Here is a 7,496-nt window from a genome sequence, read left to right as displayed (position 1 = left end):
TGACAATCACACACCAGCTACACATTCAGCGAGTGGAACCTCTTGCAGTTGAAGTAGTTGACTATGTTGCGACGGAGATCTGAGCGCCACATGAGTGCAATCGAACGCATCCTGCACCTGTGGGAAACCTGAGATCTGGGCGAATCCAATTGCTCTTGCACCCTGGGTGTCCTGGTCCTGGGCAAAATGCGCAAAGTTGTGTGCCCTCGCAAAGATGGTATCCATGACCTCATGGATGCATTTATGGGTGGAGGCTTGTGAGATCCCACAGGGATCTACCGAGCCATTGGTGTAGAAATTGAGCACCACGGTCACTTTCATGGCCACTGGCAGTGGATGCTCTCCATGTCCTTGTGGGGCCAAATCCTGCAGTAGCTGGCAGATGTGACCAACCAGTTCCCCAGACATGTGCAGTCTTCGGCAACACTGGTTCTCTGTCATCTGCAGAAATGAAAGGCGTCTTCTGTAGACCCTGGGTTTCGCTTGGCGCCGACGAGCAACGGCTCGCTGTGGCTCTTCAGCAGCATGTGCAGGAGCCCCTGGTGCCCCTTCTTCTTGAGGTTGCTGCTCCTGCCTCTGCACAGCCAGGAGCCTCAGTCACTCTCTCCTCCATCGTCTTCGCTCCCTGTAGGCCATCAGGCATACAGCTGGTTCATCTGGTTAATTGTGAAAGCCCCCTAACGCTTCCCGGAGAGCGCTGTCCACCACATGGATGGCCAGAGATTAGTGCGCTGGATGGCTGCCCGAATCCCCACCACCTCCGCCCCACTCCACCCGATCGATTGGCAGCAGCTTTGCCCATTGGACTGCATGCTGTGCTCGCAGCTCAGGCACAGGCATTCTTCTAACCCACGCTGTTAGCTTGAACCATCAGGGAGACTGGTCCAAACCAGGATGCTGACATTGCAAGGGGCTGTGAGCGCCTCCAGCAGTGACTGCTCCTTGGCCACGTTTAGCAAGGAGATTGTACAACGTGTGCAGTCATCCAGCTGTTCTGCAGTCCACTAAAACGTTCATGACTTTGTAGTCTGTGCCAGGGGAATGAATACCTCTGGAGCACTTGGTGGCACTTTGATGCCTCTTCATTGCTTGAGTGGGCTGATAAGCTAGAAGCCCGACTCCAATCATATCAATGTGGCTGCGTCTGAACTGTCTCAGCTGCAGAGGAATGGTCACTTTATATAGGTTTCCCTAATGTGTGGACACTTTCCTGCTCACCCTACCCTCCACCCCAAATGCTTGTGCACTATATTCAATGGCAAGGCTGCCTTTGCCACCCCGCCACAAGTCACCTCAACTTCAAGGCAGCCTTTGCCCTCCCCCCATCCTGAATGGACAAGTGCAAACTGGTTTCATGCCGCCGTGACACTGATTGCGTCATATTGTCCGCTCACATCACACTGAACACGGCTGACGATGGCGGGCATGGAAAATCCCGGCCTCTGTCTCTATAAAAGGATCTCTTGTCTCCATGGGTTATTTAACTGCACAGACCAAGGAGCCTGCTAGGCCACATATAAAATTTGTACAAATCTCAGGCTGCTGATCCTAACTGATCTTGAGCTGGATTTTTACTCTGTGCTTTAGGATCCCACCGTCGGGCTCAAAGTGGGGTCAAAAACTTGCACTCTGTGGGGAACAGTCAGTCACTCACCTATGATTTCCCCCATACTGGCCAGGGGGTGGCTGTAATTGAAACTGGAGGACTGGCAGGATTCCTTGGCAGGTAAGTAAGAGAGAGGGCAGCCCAAAGTGCATACAGTCCCTATAACCTTTTGATAGTTTAGTGCTCTTTAATATAGTTTATATTCTTCAAATAAAATAACCTGTCTTGTACCTTGTTCCTTTTAATCACTTGTGATGGTATCATTCAGCAATAGTGTCGACATCACATTAAGTGCTAGGAGAAAATCCACTTTGTTCCTTAATTGTACTACTGCTACAAGGGATATGATATAAAGCTTTTGTATGTAAAGCTAACTCCAAAGTTTTGAAATTTAAAATAAAAAAAACAGATCAAGCCACCACTATGGTGGGCGATCCTCTTCATAGGGCAGCCTGCAGCTGGACCCACATGTTCTATATTTAATATCCCTCACAGCAATGTAGAGATGACACTAATTTCTATTACAGGTTTTATTTACATTGTCTTAAAATGTCAACTCCATGATTCTGGCTCTGGCTTCCAGTTCTTTCCACAGTTTGTTTATCTTTTCTCTGAGTCCACACTCAGGCTTAACTAATCAAGCACTGTGAGCATCAATAGTAAACAGACTCACACAATCAAACACAGAACAATTGAACACTACATCTTTTCTTGCTTGTAAGCTAAAGATCTTATTTTAAATTAAACCATCCTAAACAACAAACATAGGTACGAGTAATTTCTTAGAGTTCGGCCAGTCAGTTTTTCCTAAGTGCAGAAATAGTCTTTTAGATATGAAGGTTTCTAATGACTACACTGAGATCTATAAATTTGAGGTTGTGATTCGGTCTGATCAACTCAGTTCATGAACCTGCGAGATACTCGACCTCGACGTGTACTGATAAAGACAATCTGACCATCTGTAGATGTGTAGATGTCAGTGACCAGATCCTGATGTGTTAACAATCTAGTCAGTACTTGGTGACCGATACGGAGAGTGAACTTCCTACCATAGAGATACATGTGCCAATGTTCACAAGTGCAGATGCAGGCTAGTGCTTCCCACTCTCCGGTAAAGTATTTTCATTCAGTTTCTGACAATGGGCATGACACATTAGTGATAGTCGTTTGCTTCCTTCAATGTACTGTGAGAGTACAGCTCCAATTGCATTTCCTGATGTATCTGTTGTGACATATGTTTCCGCATGGGGGTTGAAATAGGCAAGGACTGACAGAGATGCTATCTTCGCCTTTAATGCTGATAGTTCTTGGATTGTAGGAAGTGGATACATGTCTGAAATGATAGCTTTGTTGACTGCTTGAGGTTGATTCATAGTCTAAGTTCGCCATTTTTGCATCGTGCAGTGACTAGATTTGATATCCACAGCAAGGAATTGACTCGCTCAATGATACTGTCTGCCTCTAGTCATTTCAGCTCCTATGACACTTTAGCATGGATTGCAAATAGCAAAGTCTCAAATTTTGTGAAACTGGAAGAATTGAAATGTCAACATGACAGGACCCCTTATCTCCCCAATTCCGGTAAATAAGGAAGGATACCACCGAGTATAGTCTGCATCATATTATTGTGTGCTCAGTGGGATCTTCAAGTTTGATGCCAGCCCATCAAAAAAGTTTACCGCCATAAGGCTTTGGCTTTTAGCTACATATAACATGAACCTGTCTAGGCTGATGTTTTTGTAGAGTACTGGAACTGTGATCATTCCCAAAACCAGAATACTAGAGTCATCGTAAGCTTTAGAGTGTCTGTCATAGGAATGAAAGTTGCAAAAAGTACCGATGGTAAAGTTTATAGCTCAAATTAGATACTTTTACACCAGCATCAATAAGAAGTAACACTGATAATTTACACACGATGTACCTCACTCTTAGGAAGACACTCCTCCACTTGTTAAACCAATGGAGTCCTCTTCTTTGACCTACACACTTTAAGCATGAGTTACACTTTTCCCCTCAAGCTGGGCATGGCTTGTGAATCAGTGAGCACTTGCACAGTTTAGGCACGATTTTGAAGGTATCTGGCCTTGATAGGGCATGTGCTGATGAGATTGCTGAGGTCTCTTAGTCCATAATTCTTGCACTTGAGCTAGGTGGGAAAGCTGTGTCTACAACTCCAAGTCTGAAGGTGCATTGCTCTGTAACCTCTTTGAATCTAACATCGTAAATTAGATTTGGACTGCCAAGGTCATGGCTTTTTCCAAGGTTAAATCATCGTTCTCCATGAATAGACATTCCCTAATTTGTGGATTTGAAGTCTTTTCAATTAATTAGTCATAAATTAGTTTGTTGGTTAGTGTGCCAAATTTACATGTAGAAGCCAATTGTCGAACACATGTATTATTTAATAGGCTCACCATTTCCCTGACATCTCTGGTGGGATGTATGCCATTAAATCATTACCCTCTTCTTTGGCCTGAGTATTTTTGGAGAGCACTTACTGCTGTTATCAAATGTAGATGAATATTCTGTGAGCTGCTCAAATATTTGCTGGCCTTATGCTCAGAGACCATGTATGAGTATCACCTTCTTGTGGATCACTGCTACATACGGACGATCATCTCTGTAGCAAGCAGCTAGGTCTTGAACCTCAAAATCTGTTGATCCCATGGCATGGGTGCATCACCTGGTGAAGAAAAAAACATCACTGGGCCTACTAAAATTTTATTTTTCTCAACCATTCTCGGTATCAATTTGTTGTATATTTTATATCTCCCAGAGCAAGGCAGAGTTGGCACTAGTTTCTATGTATGTAACAGGCTTTATTCACAGTGCTTTAAAATGTCTACTCCATGCTTCTAGCTTTGGCTTCCAGCTCTTTCTAAGCTTTATTTACTTTTTCTCTCAGTCCAGACCCAGGCTTCACCAATCAGGCACAGTGAGCATAAATAGTAAACAGACTCACATAATCAAACACAGAACAATTGAACGCTAAATCAGGAAGGCAGGGAGGGCCACTAAACCTGCTTGGAGTGCTAGTCCCCTATTCTGCAACTGAGAGGCTGCCTCAGGCAGCTGCACTGTCCCCCAGCTGCCTGCAGGGACCTGGAGGTCAACTGGAAAATACCAGTGGGCCTCTAACAGTGAACTTTCAACCGCAGAGATAGATGTGTCAATGTTCACAATGTTCACAAGTGTAGGTGCAGGAGGTGCTTCCCACTCTCCAGTAGAGCATTTGTGCTCAGTTTCTGACAAAGGGCATGATGCACAAGTGATTGATTGTTCACATCCTTCAATATACTGTGAGAGTACAGCTCCAATTGCATTTCCTGATACATTTGTTGTGACAATGAATTGGTTACCTGCCACTTGCAGGCAGGTAGCCCTTATGCACCCCCCACCTTGAGTTAATAGCCTGGGAACAGGATGGAGCTGGGAAACTGGCATATCAGTTGATTGTGCAAAATTCCATGCCCATACCCAATGGGGACTAAAAATTTAGCCTTTGGTGTTCTGGTTTGGGATTTACCACCAATGAAAAAAAATGGCACTGAGATCTGCCCTTTCCAAACGAAATATCTGCCCTATAGTGTTTTAATGGGTTACAGAACCAAACTACTACGAAAATCAAACCCCTTTCCTCTTCACCATAAGGTATCTGTCTAGCTCACCTATGGCATTCTTCTGGAATTTGTTTTTAGCCGTCCCTTCCCACACCCCACCCCACCCCCTTCCCCCCACCCTGTTGTGTAGTACCTTGTATTTGTCTAGATTGAATTTAATCTGTTAGTGTAATACTCAAGTGAAGATTTTACCAAACTCTTGTTGTCAGTCTCTGTGTGCTTCATCCACCTCCACAGCTCTTCCTGGTTTAGTATCATCTGTAGACTTAACCAGTTTGCATTGGTTTCATGAGCACAGATCGAAAACAGAAGAGGTTTCATCACCATTCGCTGGGACACTCACTTGGTAGCACAATTCCCTGACCAAGCTTTCTTTCCTTCAACCACTTCCTTACCCACGTACTAGTTTCTCCCACTGCTTTCAGTTCCAATAGCAGCCTTATAAAAATCCACCACTGACAGCTTTCTCAAGACAGTGAAGTCACTCAGACAGATTTTTACAGCTACGCTGACTGTTATTTATTAGATTATCTTCATGAAGGCATCAGTAGGTTCACCCTGGGTTGTTATTTTCCAGAAAAGCAGGTGGCAAAGGATAGCACTGGAGCCAATTTTTATTTTTATAAGCACTTATTTACAAAGATACAGATTGCACACGTACCTTCTTACCCAACAACCAGTTGCAGTCTCTTCCTCTTTACATAGGTGCAAATGAATCCCCAGTTCATGCCCAACCTCTGCGTACAATTAAATAAAATTAATATACAAGTAACACTGGTGACCAATTCCATTAGCTTATTGGATATTATGATGTTACATTGAAAGGTCTGCAGGTGTCTAGTTGAGATTTGTGTTATGATATGGCAGGTGGTATTTGCCAGGCTGACCAAATCCACAAGGGAAACTTGGCCACACTATCACAACGATTTTGCAATTTGTATTTATTACAAGAAGGCTTGTGCAATGAGGTCTGAAGTAATGAGTCCACTACCACTTTTAGAGATTTTAAAGATTAAATTAAAACATTTATTAACAAAAGAAGAAAAAAAACTTAAACACGCACAAAGTTACAGTTGCACAGTTATAACAGTTCCCAAAATTTCTACTTAACCAGACTCCCAACTATACACCCGCTTTAAGGCAAAAGTCCAAATAAATTCCAAATTTATAAAGTCACCCAGCAATATTACCAGAAGCACTCACTGGAAAATGGCCTTCCAAAGGCTTTTAACACAATTTTGGTTACTGGAACAGCAAATTTCTTCAGGTGGCTACAGGCTTTTTCCCCCAAGTCTGTTTCACACAGTCATCTTTCAAGATCTCACACGGCCAAACCTCACACAGCCTTCCACCCTTCTTTAAATATATTTTATCCCTTTTGATTTGTAAATCCCATTGTTTCCACTTGTATTTAGAAGTTACTTTTCCCAGAATATGAAAAACTTTCATGTTCTCATTACGGCTAGCACTTTTGTGGAAAATCAATGTAATAACCTTGCCTTATTTATCTTGCCAGTTGTAAACATCTTCCATGTCCCTGTGAAAATCAAACACTTCTCCACTTATCTAAAAATGCAAACTTCACTCACACTTTATCAGCTGACCTCACCCTAGCTCTACTTATCTCCATTTCAAATGCCTGTTTTACATCTCACTTCTTTGATAAGTTAAACCTTGCGGTCTAATCCTCTCTAGTTTAATTAAATTAGCCACACACAGAGAACCATACACGTACACACATAAGCAAGCTTTAAGGTATCCCACAATAATATTAGGAAAAATATGATTGTTCCTTGACATTTGAAAAATTGATCATAATGCAACAGAATTCCATATTAAGTTTGAGAATGACTTACTCGAGTCCCAAAAAAGAATCTTAATCTTAAACAAAGTCAATTACATAGGTATGAGGGAGGAGCTGGCTAAGGTTGATTGGTAAATAAACTAAAAGCTATGGCAATAAATAAATAGTGGGAAACATTTAAAAAGAAATTCAAAATGTTCAACAAAAATACATTCCATTAAAGAACAAAAACCCAGTGAGAATTATTCACCTGTGGTTTACTAAGGGTGTTAAGGATAACATTAGATTTAAAGACGAGGCTTATAATGTTGCAAAGAATAGTAGTAGGTCTAAGGATTGGGAGAGTTTTAGAAACCAGCAAAGGGCGACCAAAAAGTTGATAAAACTGGAAAGAAATAAAATATGAGAATAAACTAGACAGAAATATAAAAACAGATCTTAAGAGTTTTTGCAAGTATATAAAAAT

Source organism: Cetorhinus maximus, chromosome 26, assembly GCF_964194155.1.
Source record: "Cetorhinus maximus chromosome 26, sCetMax3.hap1.1, whole genome shotgun sequence".
Classification (NCBI taxonomy): domain Eukaryota; kingdom Metazoa; phylum Chordata; class Chondrichthyes; order Lamniformes; family Cetorhinidae; genus Cetorhinus; species Cetorhinus maximus.
This window is presented reverse-complemented; position numbering follows the sequence as displayed.